The 22,456-nt window shown below is 46.6% G+C and overlaps 1 pseudogene; it reads left to right on the forward strand.

Moving 5' to 3' along the window:
• The first annotated feature begins 157 nt into the window (after positions 1 to 157).
• LOC139269108 (probable E3 ubiquitin-protein ligase MID2) lies at positions 158 to 22,132 on the forward strand (annotated as a pseudogene).
• The last annotated feature ends 324 nt before the right edge of the window (positions 22,133 to 22,456 follow it).

Consider the following 22,456-nt stretch of genomic DNA (forward strand, 5'->3'; position numbering starts at 1 on the left):
GAGCGGGTTATCCGCAGTCAGGGCGGGTTAGCGGAGCAGGCGCAGTCAGAGCGGGTTATCCGCAGTCAGAGCGGGTTAGCGGAGCAGCTCGGGCAATCTGCCATTCGCAGCTGTCACCAATGTTGTGGTATAATTGAGCGCTGAAGCAACAAGTTTCATGGCGGAACCGGGCACTGAGGTAGCAAATTTCACAGAGGATTTGAACACTGAAGTTGCAAATTTTGTGGCGGTTTTGAGTGCCGAAGTAGCAAATTTCGTGGTGGAAGCCAACGCCAAAGTTGCAAGGTTTGTGCAAGAATCGAGCATCAAAGTTGCAAATTTCGTGGCAGAGTCAAGCGCCAACGTTGCAAATTTCGTGGCGGAATCGAGCGCCGCAGTCGCAAATTTCGTGGCGGAATCGAGCGCCGCAGTCGCAAATTTCATGGCGGAATCGAGCGCCGCAGTTGCAAATTTCGTGGCGGAATCGAGCGCTGCAGTCGCAAATCTGCTGACAGAATCGAGCACCAAAGTAGCAAATTTCACGGAGGATTCTTACAAACTCTTAATTTCTTCCATTTGATACAAAATATCCCAGTAAAGTGTGTCGGGAGGTGTGCGGATTAAAAAGGGAAAGAGGGAGTTGGCGGGTGTGCCGTCATGGCCTCAGACACTCTGGGCGAGGAGCTATTGTGTGTGTCATTTGCCGTGACATCTCCGTGGAGCCCATCATCCTGCCGTGCGGGCACAACTTCTGCAGTGGGTGTGTGGTGCAACTCAAGCGCTCGGTGTGGGGCTCGGGTCCAGCCGCAGTCGGTGGTGGCGTTGGCTCCTCTCCGCGGGCGGAGCCTTGCTACTCCTGCCCGCTCTGCCTCGCCACGTGCGGGGTGAGTTTGGAGCTGAAGAGGAACGTCACGCTACACAACATCACCGAGAAGTACTTGCAGCGGGCGGAAGCCTCCGACACCGGGACGCCGAGGTGCGACTTGTGCAAGGGGCAGCGGAGAGCACCGGCCGACAAGTCGTGTGTGACCTGCGGCGAGTCCTACTGTGCCCTGCATGTCTTGCCGCACCTGGAGAGCTCTGCCTTCCGGGAGCACGTCCTGGTGAGGCCGATCGCGGACGCCGGCCAGCTGTGCAAACAGCATGGCAAAGAGCTGGAACTCTACTGCCAGACCAACAAGTGTCCTCTCTGTGCCTACTGCATGATACCGGCCAAGACCGCTCATCGTGACCACTGGGTCGTTAAACTGACGGATGCCACCAGTATAATCAGAGTAAGTGTTTTAGCTGTTCGAATCATACAGCATAGAAGGAGGCCATTCGGCCCATCATGCCTACATAAGAAATAGGAGTAGGCCATACGGCCCCTTGAGCCTGCTCCACCATTCAATAAGATCATTCATGGCTGATCATCGATCTCCACTCCACTTTCCCACCCGATTCCCATATTCCTTGATTCCCTTAGAGTCCAAACTTCTATCTATCTATCTCAGTCTTGAATATACTCAACGATTTAGCAACCACAACCCTTTAGAGCAGGGAATTCCAAAGATTCACAGCCCTCCGAGTAAAGAAATTTATCCTCATCTCGGTCTTAAATGGTCGACCGCTTAACCTGAGACTATGCCCCCTAGTTCTAGACATGACAGCCAGGGGGGGAAAAAACGCTCGGTATCTACCCTTTCAATCCCCTTTAGAATCCTGTATAGAGATATGCAATTAGTCCCATGCCTCCTGATCTTTCCCCATTTCCCTGCAGCAACCCCTCCCCCCACCCAACTATTTATCAAATTCCCTTTGGAAAGATACTATTTAATCTGCTTCTGCCACCCTTTCAGGCAGTGCATTCCAGATCATGATAACTCGCTGGGTATTTTGAAAAAATCCTCGTTTCACCTCTGATTCTTTCTTTTGCCAATTACTTTTTGCAAAAAGTCCCCCCCACCCAGTTTTCTTCCTAAACGTGAGTGTGTGTGTGAAATCCATCCAATTGGAAAGGATGCATAACCTTCCAAGTGGGGAATTTTAATAATTCTACCAGCAGTCTCAGGCTGTTGTTATACTGCACTGGATGAGAACTAACACTGGTGCTTTAAAGAAAGTCATACATTAATATTGCATCTTTTGCACCCTCATTATGTCCCGAAGGGCTTTATAACCAAAGAAGTATGTTTTGATGTGTAGTCTCTGTTGTAATGTTGGGAAACATGGCAACCAATTTGCAGACAACAAGGTCCCAAACAACAGCATCGTGATAATGACCAGAAAATCTATTTCAGTGATGTTGTATGAGAGATAAATATCAGCCAGGACATCAGGGAGAACTCCTCTGCTCTTCAAAATAATGCAATGTGGTTTTTTTTATGCCCACCTGAGAGAGAATATGGGGCCTCGGTTTAACGTCTTTTCAGGAAGACGACACCTCTGACAATGCACCACTCCCCCAGTGCTGTGCTGGAGTGTTGGCCTAGGTTATGTTCTCAAGGCTTTAGTTCAGTTTTGTGGAGAGACGAGAGACGCTGTGATTGTACTCTTTAGAACAGAGAAGGTTAAAGGGAGATTTAAGAGCTGTTCAAAATTGTATGGGATACAATAAAGAGAAACTTTCCACTGGCAGAGAGTCCGGATTCAATAATAACTTTCAAAATGGAATTGGATATATACTTGAAAAGGGAAAAATTGCAGGGCTATGGGGAAAAAGCTTTGGAGTGGGACTAATTGGATAGCTCTCTCAAAATGCCACTACAGGCATGATGGGCCGAGTAGCTGTGATTCTGTGATATAGGATGAGTTTATACTACCAACACAGAATGAGGAGAGGACATGTAAACTAAATGGTACAATCCTAAAGTGGGTGCACGAAGAGAAAGACCTGGGGGTATGTGTGCATAAATCATTGAAGGTGGCAGGGCAGGTTGAGCAAGCAGTTAAAAAGGCTTTCAGTATTCTGGGCTTCATTAAATAGAGGTATATAGTACAGGTATAAAAGTGTGGAAATTATGATGAACCTGTATAAAACACTGGTTTGGCTCCAACTGGAGTACTGTGTCCAATTCTGGGCACCGCACTTTAGGAAGGATGTGAAGGCCTTAGGGAAGGTGCAGAAAAGATTTACGAGAATGATTCCAGGAATGAGAGACTTCAGTTAAGTTGATAGACTGGAGAAGCTGGGGTTTTTCTCATCGGAGTAGAGAAGATTGAGAGGAGATTTGATAGAGGTGCTCAAAATCATGAGGGGTCTGGACAGAGTAGAGAGAGAGAAACTGTTCCCATTGGCAGAAGATTTGAGAACCAGAGGACACAGATTTAAGGTGATTGGCAAAAGAACTAAAGGTGGCGTAAGAAAAAACATTTTTCCACAGTGAATGATTAAGATCTGGAATGCACTGACTGAAAGGGTGATGGAGGCAGACTCAATCTTATCTTTCAAAAGGGGAGTTGGATAAGTATATGAAAGAAAAAAATTTGCAGGGCTACGGGGAAAGGGCGGGGGAGTGGGACTAGCTGAGAGTCGACACGGTGTTGATGGGCCGAATGGCCGCCTTCCGTGCTGTAACCATTCTATGGGCCCAAGTTTCCACACGATAAAAAACGGGCGCCCCTCCGAGCTGGGCGCCCGTTTTTCGTGCCTAAAACGGCGCCGGAAAAAAAACGCTCGATTCTGGAGCGCCCTGCGGCTCCTTGTCTGCCTGGCGCGGTGCCCAGGGGGGCGGAGCCTACACTCGCGCCGATTTTGTAAGTGGGAGGGGGCGGGTACCATTTAAATTATTTTTTTTCCTGCCGGCAACGCTGTGCGTGCGCGTTGGAGCGTTCACGCACGCGCAGTGTGAAGGAAACATTGGCACTCGGCCATTTTTGTAGTTCTTTGTAGCTGTTTAATTTTTGAACATTTTTTAATAAAAGCACATTGCCATCAGCACTGAGAAGGCTGCAGGAAGCCTCAGAAAGTTGAGGCAGCCGTTTCCCTCCCCCTCCCCGACTGCTGTCGGGAACAAACGGCTGCCTCCTCCCCCGCGGGAACAAACTGTTTTCTCCTCTCCCAGCCCCACCCCCCACCCCCCCGCGGGAACAAACCCCCCCCCCCCCCCCCCCCCCCCCCCCCCCCGCAGGAACAAACTGTTTTCTCCTCTTTCACCCCCCCCCCCCCCCCCCCGGCGGGAACAAACTGTTTTCTCCTCTCTTCTCCCCCCCCCCCCCCCCCCCCCCCCCCCCCCCCCCCCCCCCCCGCAGGAACGAACGGCTCCCCCCCCGCGGGAACGAACTGTTTTCTCCTCTCTCCCCCCCCCCCCCCCCCCCCCCCCCCCCCCCACAGGAACGAATGGCTTTCTCCTCCTCCCCCCCCCCTGCGGGAACGAACGCCTGCAGCATTCTCCCTGGCTGAAGCACTTTCACACAGGTAGGAAGATGGTTTATTTAATCTTTTCTTTGCTTATAAATGTTTATTCAGGTTGGATTTATTTATATAATATTTGTAGAAGTATAAATAAGGATTTATTATAGAATTTAATGACTTCCCTTCCCCCCCAACTCGTTCTGGACGCCTAATTTGTAACCTGCGCCTGATTTTTTAATGTGTAGACAAGGTTTTTTCAGTTCTACAAAAATCTTCACTTGCTCCATTCTAAGTTAGTTTGGAGTACGTTTTCACTGTGGAAACTTTGAAATCAGGCGTCAGTGGCCGGACACGCCCCCTTTTGAAGAAAAAATTCTGTTCCAAAGTGGAACTGTTCTAACTGACTAGAACTGCAGAAAAAAAAATGTGGGGAATTGCGATTTCTAAGATAGTCCGTTCTCCACCAGTTGCTCCTAAAAAATCAGGCGCAAATCATGTGGAAACTTGGGCCCAAAGATTCTAACTTCAGTGCACTTTACAAAAATGCTAAACTGAGGATATAAATCTACAGTAAGGTCCTGGTGAAGAGAGGAGTGTTTCAAGGCGGCAGTCCTGCAGCAACTGAGTTTGGTACCTGATGGAATATATATATAACTGCAGTGTAAGAGTGATGCAAAAGTGAACCAGTGATCTCCTTGAACCTCGGAGTTCTTGTTAAACTTGCTTAGTATGTTCAGAATAGACACTGAACTCTGCTCAAATCATTTAGGATGAAAATAGAATAATTTTAGTTAAGATGCTTTTCTTTCAGATTTTATTCAACAAAAAATTGATGTCATAATCTCCTTTTGGACCATATTTTGTTCTTAAATACAAAGATAATGTGAAACCATAATGGACCATAATTTGCGGTCCCTACGGGCACATGCGAGGGGCCACGCAAGGTCCAGATTTAGGCTTGCAAAGCACATGCGCTAAAACACGGAACTTGGGATCTGTCAAGAATTTTCTTGTCCGATCCAATGCATTCCCGGGAAAAGGGCCTCCGCAGGCAGAGGTATTTGCCCAACTTCTGCCCAGCGAATACCAATGAAATTCTTGCACTTGGTAAGGCCTGATTTTACTAGTGTATGACTTTTAAAAGACATAAAATACATTTATTTCATTCATTTAAACATTAAAATGCATGTAAAATAAGGTAAGTTTATTTTTAGACACTTTGAAATATGTAAGTGTATTTTTCAAAAAATCACATTTTTGTTTTAAATATTTAATTAAATGGCATTTTGATTAATTTAAAATAGGTGATGTTTTTAAAAAAAAATGTATTTTAAGTATATGTGTATTTTTGGGGACACTCCCATTCATACTTATGGGGATTCCGTATGTGCGAAATCCCCATAAGTATAAATGGGGATTCATTGGTTGGGCCGGCCCATGTGATACCACATGCACCCCTGGGATACGTGAGCCTCTACGCAGGCCTATGCATAGAGGCCCAGGAGCGCAAGTATTTGAACCTCCGGGACCATCAGGTAGGTTCGTAGATTTTTTGCAGGTCGGAGAAGCCTCCGACCGCAATTTCAGGCTCCTTGCATTTTTATTTTGTTTTTCAATGCAATCTTTAGCTTTCATAATGGAGTACCTTATCTTGTAACTTGTGAAATGTTGGCTTTAATTTTGAGGCCGTGCAATATAAATGTTTAATATTCCCTAGAATGCCTGCAAGTGTGAACTCGTCAAAGTTATCAAAAATCTGGCTGATGTGGAAGATGAGCTCTGCCATTTGGATAAAACTGCAGCTGCTCAGAAGGCACGATGCTGGAACTGGAGGAAGGAGCTTAATAATCTGCAACTCTTGGTATAAGGCAATTAGAAATTGTTACTTTTTGTAACGACATGCTTTACAGTTACAGGATAGATGCCACATTTCTCTTTGTAAAACTATTGTATAGTACTGGTTTACTTTTTCCCCCTTAATCCTCCACCCGCCTACAGGTCCCACAAGCACACAGAACCTGGAGCTGAGTTTTTGGCCAGCTATAGGAGGTATGCGAGAGCAGCTTGGTAGAAGTTCCCCGTCTGACTTTATACCAGCACAGGCAGATGGTTGGACTGTGCTTTGTACTCCCTCCCACAGCCCCAATGCAGCCAAGATCCCATGCGGTGGACTAAGGAAATCGATCCATGTGCCTGCATTCTGTGGTACTCACTCCACTGCATATGGTCACTTTCCACAGACATAAGAAATAGGAGCAGGAGTAGGACATTCGGCCCCTCGAGCCTGCTCCACCATTCAGTAAGATCATGGCTGATCTTCTACCTCAACTCCACTTTTGTGCATTATCCCCATATCCCTTGATTCCCTTAATATCCAAAAATCTATCGATCTTTGTCTTGAATATACTCAAAGACTGAGCCTCTGCAGCCCTTCAGAGTAGAGAATTCCAAAGATTCACCACCCTCTGAGTGAAGAAATTTCTCCTCATCTCAGTCCTAAATGGCCGACCTCTTATTCTGAGACCGTGACCCTTGGTTCTAGACTCCCCAGCCAGAGAAAACATCCTGCATCTACCCTGTCAAGCCCTATAGGAATTTTGTATGTTTCAATGAGATCACCTAAACTCTAGAGAATATAGGCCTAGTCTACTCAATCTCTCTCATAGGACAATCCCCCATCCCAGGAATCAGTCTGGTGAACCTTCACGCAATAGAGTAACTGTAGGTCATTCAGTGGCATTAAGGCGTATCTTCACCACGCAGCTATGGATTAACACAAAGCACAGTGTGCTATCAGCAACTTGCCCAATTTTAATTACCATCATAATCATGGAGCCCAGCAGTTAAATTGAGTGAAGTATTTATTCTGTATACCAGTGATAAAATATTTAAGCAGTGAAAGTCATTTTATTGGATGATCTTGGGCTTAGTTTGTTCTCATTTAACAGCAATCCTTGAAAGTTTCACTTGTCAATCACCATCTGGATGTCTAGACTGACGACTTATGGAAAATTCAAGGGGGCCGAAATAGCCCCCTTCTTTAAGACCCGTTGCCACCTCTAAGAGGCAAGGCCTTTCTGACCAGGGACAGGCACATGGTCCGACCCATGTGGAATTGCCCCAGTACCAGGGGCGGTGGAAACATCTGCTGTCCCCCCCCCCCCCCCATGTTTCCGCCCCACCCAGCGCTCTGACCCGTTGTCGGGTACCCACTGACCCTTTACTGCCTCGCAGCAAACCCTTTAACCCTCTCCGCCGCCGGTCGGTGCCCCCGACAGCTTTGCGGAGCAGGAAGCTGCCAGTGGCTGGGCTGGGCGGTGCGGCCGTCCTTAAAGGGGTGAGCGCACCGCCATGGCCGCCATTTTATTTTAATTGTCAGCCGACTCTGCAGTCGGCCCGACAGTGATGGCCGCTAGTTCGGCTGGGCCACTAGCGGGCAGCCTGCACCCACTCTTGTGTGCTGGGCCTCTGGCCCGACCGAAGCCCTCCCTGGTGGCCCAGTGGGCGCCAAGGAGGCCTCGCAGCGTCCCTCCCCTTTAACTGAAGGGGAGAGACATTGCTATGCATCAGCACGACGCGGCAGATCTATGTCGCGCTGACGTGCTCAGCGTGGTGCTGATGACACAGTGTGCCTTCCGCCCCACTCCCACCTCTCTGCCGCTCCCAACACCGCCCCAATGATTTTTAAAGACGAAAGAGGGCAATTTCCCTCTATACCCCCTCCCCTCAGTGCTGGTGGTAATTTGCCAGTCAATTCGAATTATCCGCCCCACATTGGGCGGAGGGCAATTTCGGCCTCGAGACGTCTAGGCACTGTTGCATTGGAAATCTCTGCTGATTTACTCTAAGTGATGTGTTTCTGCCCGCTGCTGATTGAGCTTGGATAGTGCTGGACATGTAAGAACAAATGAGCTTGCATTGATACAGCACCTCGGGACTTGCTAACATGCTTCCCAGCCGATTTGATTCCTTTGCAGGCACTGTTTTGTCGGAAGGTGAAGTCTGTTTCAGTTGGGATCAGGTCTAATCTGGCGATTGCAAGCTAAGAACATGCAGTTCTGGTCGCCATATTACAAAAAGGATATAGAGGCACTGGGGAGGGTGCAGAGAAGATTTACAAGGATGATATAGAAATGCAAGGCTATACATATCAGGAAAGGATGAATAAGTTGGGTCTCTTTTTTTTTCTCTTGAAAAGAGATGGTTGAGGGATGACCTAATAGAGATCTTTAAAATTATGAATGGTTTACAGAGAGAATGTTTCCACTTGTGGCGAAGAGCATAACTAGAGGCCATCAATATAAGATAGTCACTAAGAAATCTAATAGGCAATTCAGAAAAAAATTCTTTACCCAAAGAGTGATGAGAATGTGGAACTTGCTACCACAGGGAACGGTTGAAGCAAATGGTATAGATGCATTTAAGGGGAGGCTAGACAAGCATATAACGGAGAAGGGAATAGAGGCTTATGCTGATAGATTTGGATGAGGAAAGATGGGAGGAGGCTGGAGTGGAGCATCATCATCATAGGCAGTCCCTTGGAATCGAGGAAGACTTGCTTCTACTCTTAACAAGAGTTCTTTGGTGGCTGTACAGTCTAATACGAGAACCAAGGTCTCTGTCACAGGTGGGGCAGATAGTCGTTGAGGGAAGGGGTGGGTGGGACTAGATTGCCGCATGCTCTTTCTGCTGCCTGCGCTTGATTTCTGTATGCTCTTGGCGACGAGACTCGATGCTCAGCACCCTACCAGATGCACTTCCTCCACTTAGGGCAGTCTTTGGCCAGGGATTCCCAGGTGTCAGTGAGGATGTTGCACTTTATCAGGGAGGCTTTGAGGGCATCCTTGAAATGTTTCCTCTGCCCATCTTTGGCTCATTTGCCGTGAAGGAGTTCCGAGTAAACATAGAAAATAGATGCAGGAATAGGCCATTCGGCCCTTCAAGCCTGCACCACCATTCAATAAGATTATTGCTGATCATTCACCTCAGTACCCCTTTCCTGCTTTCTCTCCATACCCCTTGATCCCTTTAGCCATAAGGGCCATATCTAACTCCCTCTTGAATATATCCAATGAACTGGCATCAACAACTCTGCGGTAGGGAATTCCACAGGTTAACAACTCTGAGTGAAGAAGTTTCTCCTCATCTCAGTCCGAAATGGTTTACCCCTTATCCTTAGACTATGTTCCCTGGTTCTGGACTTCCCCCAACATCGGGAACATTCTTCCTGCATCTAACCTGTCCAGTCCCGTCAGAATTTTCTATGTTTCTATAAGAACCCTCTCGTGCTTCTAAACTCCAGTGAATACAGGCCCAGTCGATCCAGTCTCTCCTCATATGTCAGTCCTGCCATCCCGGGAATCAGTCTGGTGAACCTTTGCTGCACTCCCTCAATAGCAAGAACATCCTTCCTCAGATTAGGAGACCAAAACTGAACACAATATTCCAGGTGTGGCCTCACCAAGGCCCTGTACAACTGCAGTAAGACCTCCCTGCTCCTATACTCAAAACTCCAAGCGATGAAGGCCAACATGCCACTTGCCGCCTTCACCGCCTGCTGTACCTGCATGCCACCTTTCAATGACTGATGTACCATGATACCCAAGTCTCGTTGCACCTCCCCTTTTTCCTAATCTGCCGCCATTCAGATAATATTCTGAGTGCTTGCATTGGGAATCTTGTGTCTGGTATGTGGACAATGTGGCCTGCCCAGCGGAACTGATCAAGTGTGGTCATTGCTTCAATGCTGGGGATGTTGGCCTGGTCGAGAACGCTAACGTTGGTGCATCTATCCTTCCAGGGGATTTGTAGGATCTTGCGGAGACATCGTTGGTGGTATTTCTCCAGCGACTTGAGGTGTCTACGATACATGGTCCATGTTTCTGACCCATACAGGAGCGCGGGTATTACTACAGCCCTGTAGACCATGAGCATAAATGCCTAAATGGACTGGTTGGGCCAAATGGCCTGTTTCTGTGCCGTATATGCTATGCAATCCTATGTAGAATGAAAAATGTCCTTGTTTTTAAAGTGGAAAATACCCCATGAAAGCTTCTGTGTTGCCTTTTTCTTTAATAGGACAAGTTAGCAAAGCAGCAACAGACACACCTGGATTTCTTCAGGAAAGTTCAGCTTTTTTTTGACATTGAAGAACGAGCATGGAAAAAAAGATTTTCTGTCGAGTCTGCCCATGTGAATCTGATGGTTGCCTGTAGGGCAGGCAAAACTGCAGCAAGCTGAAGCAACTTTGCAGAATGCATTTAGTATTGAAAACCCTGTGGCATTACTGCAGGTAAGGTTTTTCAAAAATACAACTTTGAAAAAGGGGGTAGTGTTAATGATCAGTAATGTGCAAAATCACTGGAATCTGGAGTCATTTTGACTGGACCTCGGGAAAAGCGGTGCGTTCATGATCTAGTTCCTGACCAGTGAAGTGATAAAATCACAGAAGTGTCAAATAAATAGTATTTCTTCACTGTTGGCAGCTGTGTTTACCAATAGTAAGGAATATGCATATACTCCTGTGAATTGTTTAGTTCAATAAGTCATCATCATCATCATTGGCAGTCCCTCAAGTCGAGGATGACTTGCTTCCACGTCAAGAAGTTCATAGGTGTTTCAATGAAGGACCTAATATTCCAGGTCCCGAACTACATCCTGAACTATGGAAGATGCCTGTGCGTGGATTTTTTTTTAACGTGTGGTGGCCGTTGCACTTCAGTCACCACACGGGCTTGACAGAGCCAGGTCTTGGATTAACCAAGACGACAGGAGACCAGCTCTGCTGCACGGACCTAGTGCGTACACATTTCGCAGTGTGGGCCTGCCCGTGCTGCCCCTGGGCCCCGAACTCGCGCCTCTCCTGGGCCCCGATCACGTCCCTCTACAATCTTTCGCCACTCCTTCGCCCCGACCTCGCCGCTCCTGCAGTACCTGCCCACGCTCCAATCACCAAGCTGGACCTTGGTGACATCCCTTTTCACTGCTGTTGCTCTCCTGCTCCAGCACATGCTGCTCCCTGGAGTGGTATAAGAACATAATAAATAGGAGCAGGAGTAGGCCATATGGCCCCTCGAGCCTGCTCCGCCATTCAATACGATCATGGCTGATCTGATCATGGACTCAGCTCCACTTCCCTGCCTGCTCCCCATAACCCATTATCATTTAAGAAACTGTCTATCTCTGTCTTAAATTTATTCAATGTCCCAGCTTCCACAGCTCTCTGAGGCAGCGAATTCCACAGATTCACAACCCTCTGGGAGAAGAAATTCCTTCTCAACTCGGTTTTAAATTGGCTCCCCTGTATTTTGAGGCTGTGCCCCCTAGTTCTTGTCTCCCCAACCAGTGGAAACAACCTCTCTGCCTCTATCTTGTCTATCCCTTTCATTATCTTAAATGTTTCTATAAGATCACCCCTCATCCTTCTGAACTCCAACGAGTAAAGACCCAGTCTACTCAATCTATCATCATAAGGTAACCCCCTCATCTCTGGAATCAGCCAAGTGAATCGTCTCTGTACCCCCTCCAAAGCTAGTATATCCTTCCTTAATTAACGTGACCAAAACTGCACGCAGTACTCCAGGTGCGGCCTCACCAATACCCTATACAGTTGCAGCAGGACCTCCCTGCTTTTGTACTCCATCCTTCTCGCAATGAAGGCCAACATTCCATTCGCCTTCCTGATTACCTGCTGCACCTGCAAACTAACTTTTTGGGATTCATGCACAAGGACCCCCAGGTCCCTCTGCACCGCAGCATGTTGTAATTTCTCCCCATTCAAATCATATTCCCTTTTACTGTTTTTTTTCTAATGTGGATGACCTCACATTTTCCAACATTGTATTCCATCTGCCAAACCTTAGCCCATTCGCTTAACCTATCTAAATCTCTTTGCAGCCTCTCTGTGTCCTCTACACAACCCGCTTTCCCACTAATCTTTGTCATCTGCAAATTTTGTTACACTACACTCTGTCCCCTCTTCCAGGTCATCTATGTATATTGTAAACAGTTGTGGTCCCAGCACCGATCCCTGTGGCACATCACGAACCACCGATTTCCAACACGAAAAGGACCCATTTATCCCGACTCTCTGCTTTCTGTAAGCTAGCCAATTCTCTATCCAAGCGAATACATTTCCTCTGACTCCGCGTACCTCTATCTTCTGCAGTAATCTTTTGTGTGGCACCTTATCGAATGCCTTTTGGAAATCTAAATACACCACATCCATCGGTACACCTCTATCCACCATGCTCGTTATATCCTCAAAGAATTCCAGTAAATTAGTTAAACAAGATTTCCCCTTCATGAATCCATGTTGCATCTGCTTGATTGCACTATTCCTATCTAGATGTCCCGCTATTTCTTCCTTAATGATAGCTTCAAGCATTTTCCCCACTACAGATGTTAAACTAACCAGCCTATAGTTACCTGCATTTTGTCTGCCCCCTTTTTTAAACAGAGGCATTACATTAGCTGCTTTCCAATCCGCTGGTACGTCCCCAGAGTCCAGAGAATTTTGGTAGATTATAACGAATGCATCTGCTATAACTTCCGCCATCTCTTTTAATACCCTGGGATGCATTTCATCAGGACCAGGAGACTTGTCTACCTTGAGTCCCATTAGCCTGTCCAGCACTACCCCCCTAGTGATCGTGATTATCTCAAGGTCCTCCCTTCCCACATTCCCGTGACCAGCAATTTTTGGCATGGTTTTTGTGTCTTCCACTGTGAAGACCGAAGCAAAATAATTGTTTAAGGTCTCAGCCATTTCCACATTTCCCATTATTAAATCCCCCTTCTCATCTTCTAAGGGACCAACATTTACTTTAGTCATTCTTTTCCGTTTTATATATCGGTAAAAGCTTTTACTATCTGTTTTTATGTTTTGCGCAAGTTTACTTTCGTAATCTATCTTTCCTTTCTTTATTGCTTTCTTAGTCATTCTTTGCTATCGTTTAAAATTTTCCCAATCTGCTAGTTTCCCATTAACCTTGGCCACCTTATATGCATTGGTTTTTAATTTGATACTCTCCTTTATTTCCTTGGTTATCCACGGCTGGTTATCCCTTCTCTTACCGCCCTTCTTTTTCACTGGAATATATTTTTGTTGAGCACTATGAAAGAGCTCCTTAAAATCCTCCACTGTTCCTCAATTGTGCCACCGTTTAGTCTGTGTTTCCAGTCTACTTTAGCCAACTCTGCCCTCATCCCACTGTAGTCCCCTTTGTTTAAGCATAGTACGCTCATTTGAGACACTACTTCCTCACCCTCAATCTGTATTACAAATTCAACCATACTGTGATCACTCATTCCGAGAGGATCTTTTACTAGGAGATCGTTTATTATTCCTGTCTCATTACACAGGATCAGATCTAAGATAGCTTGCTCCCTTGTAGGTTCTGTAACATACTGTTCTAAGAAACATCCCGTATGCATTCTATGAATTCCTCCTCCAGGCTACCCCATGCGATTTGGTTTGACCAATCGATATGTAGGTTAAAATCCCCCGTGATTACTGCCGTTCCTTTTTCACATTCCTCCATTATTCCCTTGATTATTGACCGCCCCACCATGAAGTTATTATTTGGGGGCCTATAAACTACGCCCACCAGTGACTTTTTCCCCTTACTATCTCTAATCTCCACCCACAATGATTCAACATTTTGTTCATTAGAGCCAATATCGTCTCTCACAACTGCCCTGATATCATCCTTTATTAACAGAGCTACCCCACCTCCTTTCCCTTCTTGTCTATCTTTCCGAATTGTCAGATACCCCTGTATGTTTAATTCCCAGTCTTGGCCCCCCTGCAACCATGTTTCTGTAATGGCCACCAAATCATACCCATTTGTAATGATTTGTGCCGTCAACTCATTTACTTTATTTCGAATGCTGCGTGCGTTTAGGTAGAGTGTTTTAATGCTAGTTTTTAAACCATGATTTTTAGTTTTGACCCCTCCTGCAGCCCCTTTATATTCATACATATTGTCCCTTCCTATCACCTTGTGGTTTACACTTACCCCAGTGCTACTCTGCTCTGTTGCCTCCTGCCTTTTGCATTCTTTCTTGGGGTCCTGTTCATCTGAGCTCTCACCCACTCTAACTAGCTCAGAGCCCTCTCCTGGGTTCCGAATACTCATTGCATTGAGACACCGAGCTTTCATGCTTGCCTTTTTATTACACTTTGACCCTTTAGAATTTTGCTGTACAGTGGCCCTTTTTCTTTTTTGCCTTGGGTTTCTCTGCCCTCCACTTTTACTCATCTCCTTTCTGTCTTTTGCTTTTGTCTCCATTTTGTTTCCCTCTGTCTGCCTGCATTGGTTCCCATCCCCCTGCCATATTAGTTTAACTCCTCCCCAACAGCACTAGCAAACACTCCCCCTAGGACATTGGTTCCAGTCCTGCCGAGGTGCAGACCGTCCGGTTTGTACTGGTCCCACCTCCCCCAGAACCGGTTCCAATGCCCCAGGAATTTGAATCCCTCCCTGCTGCACCACTGCTCAAGCCACGTATTCATCTGAGCTATCCTGCGATTCCTACTCTGACTAGCACGTGGCACTGGTAGCAATCCCGCGATTACTACTTTTGAGGTCCTACGTTTTAATTTAGCTCCTTGCTCCTTAAATTCGTCTCGTAGGACCTCATCCCTTTTTTTAACCTATATCGTTGGTACCAATGTGCACCACGACAACTGGCTGTTCACCCTCCCTTTTCAGAATGTCCTGCACCCACTCCGAGACATCCTTGACTCTTGCACCAGGGAGGCAACATACCATCCTGCGGTGTATCTGTTTTGCAGGGGGATGACCGCAGAGGACTCCTGCACTACCTTCCTTGCACTGCTCTTTCTGCTGGTCTTCCATTCCCTAACTGGCTGTGGACCCTTCACCTGCGGTAAGACCAACTCGCTACACGTGCGACTCATGTCGTTCTCAGCATCGTGGATGCTCCAGAGTAAATCCACCCTCAGCTCCAATTCCGCAACGCGGTCCGTCAGGAGCTGGAGGCGGATACACTTCCCGCACACGTAGTCGTCAGGGACACCAGAGGCGTCCCTGATTTCCCACATAGTGCAGGAGGAGCATATCACATGTCAGAGCTCTCCTGACATGACTTAACCCTTAGATTAACTTAAATTGGCAACAACAATGCTAAAAGTTACTCACTGATATAGAAGAGAAAAAAGAAAAACTGCTTACCAGTCACCAGCCAATCACTTATCCCCTTGGCTGTGATGTCACCTTTCTATTTCTTTCTACTTCTTTTTTGCCTTCTCCCTGTAGCTGCACAAGCTGGTCTTTTGTAGGCCTCTCTGGCTCAATGACTCCCGACTCAGCGACGCACCTCCCGACCTCGCGGCCTTTTGTAGGCCTCTCTGACTCACGGACTCCCGATTCAGCGAAGCACCTCCCGTTCTAGTCTCCCCCATCAGTGGAAATATTCTCTCTGCATCCACCTTGTCAAGCCCCCTCATAATCCTGTACATTTTAATAAGATCACCTCTCATTCTTCTGAATTCCAATGAGTAGAGGCCCAACCTACTCAACCTTTCCTCATAAGTCAACCCCCTCATTCCCGGAATCAACCGAGTGAACCTTCTCTGAACCGCCTCCAAAGCAAGTATATAGACTGGGTCTTTACTCATTGGAGTTCAGAAGGATGAGGGGTGATCTTATGGAAACATTTAAAATAATAAACAAGATAGAGGCGGCGAGGTTGTTTCCACTGGTCGGGGAGACTAGAACTAGGGGGCACAGCCTCAAAATACGGGGGAGCCAATTTAAAACCGAGTTGAGAAGGAATTTCTTCTCCCAGCGGGTTGTGAATCTGTGGAATTCTCTGCCCAGGGAAGCAGTTGAGGCTAGCTCATTGAATGTATTCAAATCACAGATCGATAGATTTTTAACCAATAAGGGAATTAAGGGTTATGGGGAGCGGGCGGGTAAGTGGAGCTGAGTCCACGGCCAGATCAGCCATGATCTTGTTGAATGGCGAAGCAGGCTCGAGGGGCTAGATGGCCTACTCCTGTTCCTAATTCTTATGTTCTTATGTTCTTATGTATCCTTTTGTAAATATGGAAACCAAAACAGCACGCAGTATTCCAGGTGTGGCCTCACCAATATCTTGTATAGCTGTAGCAAGACTTCCCTGCTTTTATACTCCATCCCCTTTGCAATAAAAGCCAAGATACCATTGGCCTTCCTGATCACTTGCTGAGTTCAGTAAGTGATGTAAAGAGGGCGGTATAATTCCACGCTGGCTTGTACTGCTTTGCACGTAGTACCTGTATCAACCTGTAGGTGCACAATATGTACCACCAGGGAATGTTCCCTGGAAGCTGCGCTTTGTTCTGTGCAGTTCCTTTAAATTTCCATGCCTGAGCTGTACACCGGGGAAGTCGGTGAGCAGCCTACGCAGGATCTTGCCCATTTACTGCGCGGTCTAGAGGGAGCATTGCCAGGGACCTCATTCTTTGCATTTCCTAAAATTAAAAGTCTAAGCCTGGTTACTTGAGCAAAGTAACATCGGATTACATCGGATATACGGCACAGAAACAGGCCATTCGGCTCAACCAGTCTATGCCGGTGTTTATGCTCCACTCGAGCCTCCTCCCGTCTTTACTCATCTAAATCTATTGGCGTTAACCCTCTATTCTCGTCTCCCTTATATGCTTGTCTAACACGTCACCAAAATCTTACTTTAGTATTTTGTAAAACAAACTTATTACTAACTGTCGTAACTTTTCTTTCCAGCTTCTGAACAGTTTTGGAAGGTAAGAATATATTTTTATGCACTCAGTTCTTACAGGGTAGATGCAGGGAAAATGTTTCCTCTGGCTGGGGAGTTTCGAACCAGGGGGTCATCATCTCAGAATAAGGGGTCGGCAATTTATGACTGAAATGAGGAGGAACTTTTTCACTCAGAGGTTGGTGAATCTTTGGAATTTTCTACCACAGAGGGCTGTGACGGTTCAGTCGTTGCTTATTCAAGACAAAGATCGATAGATTTTTGGATATTAAGTGTATCAAGTGATATGGGGATAGTGCAGGAAAGTAGAGTTGAGGTAGAAGATCAGCTATGATATTGGATGGCAATTCAGGCTCGAGGGGCTGAATGGCCTACTCCTGCTCCTAATTCTTCTATTCTTTTTAGTGTAATTTAACTGAGTCAAGAGACTTCCTGATTGGCTGTTGGAAAACTGCTTTATTTCTGGCTTTGGTTTTGGCCAGTCAGTGAATTGTAGATTCAACCTTACTTGATTTGGCATCCCAGCTATATAGTCCTAGTCCACCATTCCTACCCATTTTCATTTGGATAAAGAGATTGTTGTCCCATTAAATTTTGTACAGTGCCTCATCAGTCAAAATTAGAGCACTTGTCCTTTTCCAGCTGTTCGCAGACAATTTTACATTAAATGTGTGGAACAGATTTGAAAATCCAGACATCTGTTGATTTTCTTTGGTTTAACGTGATTTTTAATTTTTGACCAGCGATTAAAGGAATTGGGTGGGGTGGGGAGCGCAGAATAAACTGCACTGCACCCATTCCATGGCTACAGCCTGGGCAGCTCCTAAATGTGCCTGGATTGATGACATTTGCAGGGCCATCACATGCAGTCGCACTCAGACATTCACTAAATGTTGCTACAAAAACAGAAGATGCTGCAAATACTTAACGGGTCAGGCAGCATCTGTGGAGAGAGAAAGAAAGTTACCGTTTTGTTATGTCTGTAATGTACTTCTGATTGACTCCACGAATCAATGTGTTGTACTCAAATTGTAGTGACCTTGGTCCTTTATTCGTAACTCCAGAGTGAGGCAGCCGTATGGTGGTTACCCTTTTATACAGGCCCTGTCCCACCAGGACAGGAAACCCTTGTCTCCACCAGTTGCACCCTCTAGTGGTACCAGCATAGTATATACACAGTGTAAACCTTATTGATAGTACATCAGATAAACAAGTCTCCATTTTATGCAACTATACAGTGACTACACAGAGAGTATATCAATAGTCTGCATATATAAGACGATTCACCTTGATGACCCTTCGTTAGAACTAAAATCATTGTTTCTTTACACAGTCATAGCGCTGAGATTAAGGAACAGCATCTCAGTTTAAGGGATCTCCAGGATGTGATAAACAACTTACAAGATGTAAAGGCCCATTTTACCAAGAGCCCCAGAAATGGCCCCAGAATTTTAACCGCTTTGTGTGGCATATTTTCAGGTAAGTCCATGTTAAATGTGCAACACACTATATAAAATATACAACAGTGTCGGTAAAGCACAGTAAACTGAACGTATCCTGGATGCAAACAAAATACTGTTTCACCCGAGTTAAAGGATACTTTGTAGCAAGTATGATTGACTGTTTTTCGCATCACTAGCCACACTCGAGCTAGGAAATTCGCACCTCTGTTTAAGAAAAATAGACCAGATAAAATGCAGTGTTATCTACAACTGACCTGCATGTGCCAATTTCCATTTTAGTCTGGCAATTTGTAGCATAGGTAAGGCTGCTTTAAATGTGATTAAAACATATCTATCTATAATATATTAAAATCTTGAATACAGCGCTTGCTTCCTGCATATATTAGCTTTACTTGCCTCATTTTCCAGTCATCATTTATAAAGTGTTGCACCTGTGTGTTACTCTATATACTGCTCCTCCTTAGATACCATAATTTCTAATTTAAAAACTCTCCTTTAATCCATTTCTTTCTCTCTCCTTCCCCTACACCCCTCACCCCCACAACCTCATATATTATTCAAGAACTTGTTTCCACATTAGTAAAGTGATGAAAGGATTAGTCAACATTAGTCCCTCGGAATCGAGGAAGACTTGCTTTCACTCTTAACATGAGTTCTTAGGTGGCTGAACAGTCCAATATGAGAGCCACAGTCCCTGTCACAGGTGGGACAGATAGTCGTTGAGGGAAGGGGTGGGTGGAATTGATTTGCAGCACGCTCCTTCCACTGCCTGCGCTTGATTTCTGCACGCTCTCGGCGACGAGACTCCAGGTGCTCAGCGCCCTCCCGGATGCGCTTCCCCCACTTAGGGCGGTCTTTGGCCAGGGACTCCCAGGTGTCAGTGGGGTTGTTGCACTTTATCAGGGAGGCTTTGAGGGTGTCCTTGTAACGTTTCCGCTGCCCACCTTTGGCTCGTTTGCCATGAAGGAGTTCCGAGTAGAGCGCTTGCTTTGGGAGTCTCGTGTCTGGCATGCAGACAATGTGGCCTGCCCAGCGGAACTGATCAAGTGTGGTCAGTGCTTCGATGCTGGGGATGTTGGCCTGGTCGAGGACGCTAATGTTGGTGCGTCTGTTCTCCCAGGGGATTTGTAGGATCTTGCGGCGACATCATTGGTGGTATTTTTCCAGCAACTTGAGGTGTCTACTGTACATGGTCCATGTTTCTGAGCCATACAGGAGGGCGGGTATTACTGCAGCCCTGTGCCAACAATGCCATTAAGTAATATCCACTCGCTAATGACTCAGATATTCCATTTGGGATCCACCAGAATCACTTGGCTCCAGGCCTCATCATAGCCTTGATCTCGACATTGACATAAGAGCTGAATGCCAAAGGAGACAAAAGAATATAACTACCCTCAGCATTAACCATGCATGGTACCATGAAGCCCTGGGAAAATTGGTCAAAGGGAAAACCTTCCAATGGCTGGAGTCATATCTGACTCGACGTAAGGTAGTTGTTGGAGGCCAATCATCCCTGCACGTGTTCCTCTGGGAAACAACTTCAGCCCAACCATCTTCAGCTGTTTCATTAGAAGATTAGAATTGGGGCTGTTCGCTGATGATTCCAGAGTTCAGCTCCATTCTCACTCCTCTGATAATGAAATAGCCCATGCCAACCTACAGCAGGGCCTGGATAAGTGGCTGGCAACATTTGTGCCACATACTTACCAGGAAATGACCCCAAGATGGAGCCCAATCACCTCACCTTGACCTCCAATGGAACCACCATTGCCAAGTCCGTCACCAGGAAAGAGCTGGATACTATACGAGGAATGGCTTACCTCTCCTCCATCTACAAGGCTCGTGTCAGGGGTTTGATCGAATATTTACTATTTGCCTGCATAGATGCAGCGGCAGTACCACTCGTAGCTTAACACCATCCAGGACCGAGCAGAATGGTGCCCCTGCCACTGGACTCCATGGCTTCAGTATGTATGATCTAGAGGATGCATAGTAGCACGGTTACTTCGACGGCAACCTCCCTCCAGTAGTCACACACCATCCTGACTTGCAGGTGTGTTGCTGGGTTAGAATTCTGCAATTCCTTATCCAATACGATTGTGGGAGCTCCATTACCTCAAGGACGGCAGCTGATCATGGAGAATGCCCACCACCACCTTCTGTGGGGAACTAGGGATAAATTCAATGATGCAGCTCTGCCTGCGTTCCAAGAACAAATAGCGATGAATGTGCAGATTGTCCCAGCTCTCTTCATCGACTTCTATACACTCCCCCTCTTTTCCCCCCCCTTCCCCCCCCCCCCCCCCCAGGCGATAAGCCAAATACTGCCGTTGGATGTGTTGATGTTTTGGGAGGGAACAGCAAGTGAAGGCTTGGAGTCGGGATGTTCTGTCCGGACATGATGCTGGCAGGCTGGTCTGTATCCTTGGCCTCTTTTCTTTCTCTCTGCTTTTCCTAGGACCCTGATCCACTGGAGCCTGTCCTGCTTTGAGAGTTTTTCCTGATTCCATTTCTACCTGCCTTCCCCCCCCGCCCCCCACAACCACCACCTCCGCTATTCTGTATCTGGTAAATGTCCAGGGGTGGTCTGGCCATTTGGGCGGTTTCATAGTACCCTGGTAGGAAAGCTTCCATACCGCTGTATTATCGACCCAGCCCACGCAAATCCTGCACAATTCCAGGGGAGCCAGTCCGTGCCTGTAAACCTTTTAAAATTCTTTCATTATTCCTCCTTTTTTGTCCCGTGTTAAATTGCTGAAGTGATGTTAACCATCTCTTTTCCATTTTATTTCCTCTTCTTTGATTTTTTTGTTTGCATAATGCTGTCTTCCCCCCCCCCCCCCACTTTCCTTTGTTCTGTTCCATTTTTATGTTAAAAGTTGTGTCCCTGTAATTTCTTCGAGGTCTGACGTTAGGGTCTACATCTGAAATCTGAACTTATTGTCTCTACAGATGCTAATCAACCTGCAACTGGTCTGATCTTTTTCTCTTCTAGATCAAGCTATACGGTTGGATACAAGCAGTGCTCAAGCACAGCTGAAAATAGCCAGGAATGGCACAGCAGTGCAAGTTGTTGAGGCGAAGCAAAGTGAACCGTGTAATGCAGAGCACTTCAGCGCCTCGTTCAATGTACTGGCCACTGCTGGCTATGCTACTGGACTTCACTACTGGGAGGCGAGTGTCAAAAATATCCCCCCGTGGGCCGTGGGGATAGCCTACCAAAGCATTCCGCGCACGCTACCCGGAAGCAGGCTGGGAGCCGAGGAATATTCCTGGGCATTTTCTTGCTGTGAACAGGGTCTGTGTTGTGCCCAACATGACATGGAAGTGACATCCTTCCGCTGTGAAAAGCAACTGGAGAACATCGGCGTCTACCTGGATTGTGACAATGGCATTCTTGCCTTTTATGACGCAGATTCTGTGCAGTGCTTGCACACGTTTTATTGTACGCTAAAAGCACCGGTATTCCCTGCCTTTTGTCCAAAATTAGTGAGAATGAAGAATTTGACATGGTTCCCATGATAATCCACAGCGGTATTATGAACTGAATGACATGGCTATAATGTAGACTAGTATCTTTCAGAATGAGAGCGTACTTTCCCAACGTCGAGGCTTTCCAATTGGCGGCGGCATCTCTGGCAGGATGAGAGTTCTCCGAAGTGCCTCCTGCCCCTGACCGTATCGCTGGCCACAAAGTCACACGCAGGGCAGAAGTGGGCACCCCGGTCTCTGCCACAGAGTTGCACCCAACTGGGGATGGAGGCTGGCTGTGGCAAGCCTCTCTTCCCACGTTTTAATTTCATTATCGTGCACCATCATCATCATCATAGGCAGTCCCTCTAATCGAGGATGACTTGCTTCCACGTCAAGAAGTTCACAGGTGTTTCAATGAAGGACCTAAAATTCCGAACTAAATCTCGAAGGGTGGAAG

This window comes from Pristiophorus japonicus, chromosome 8 (genome assembly GCF_044704955.1).
Source record: "Pristiophorus japonicus isolate sPriJap1 chromosome 8, sPriJap1.hap1, whole genome shotgun sequence".
Taxonomy (NCBI): Eukaryota; Metazoa; Chordata; class Chondrichthyes; family Pristiophoridae; genus Pristiophorus; species Pristiophorus japonicus.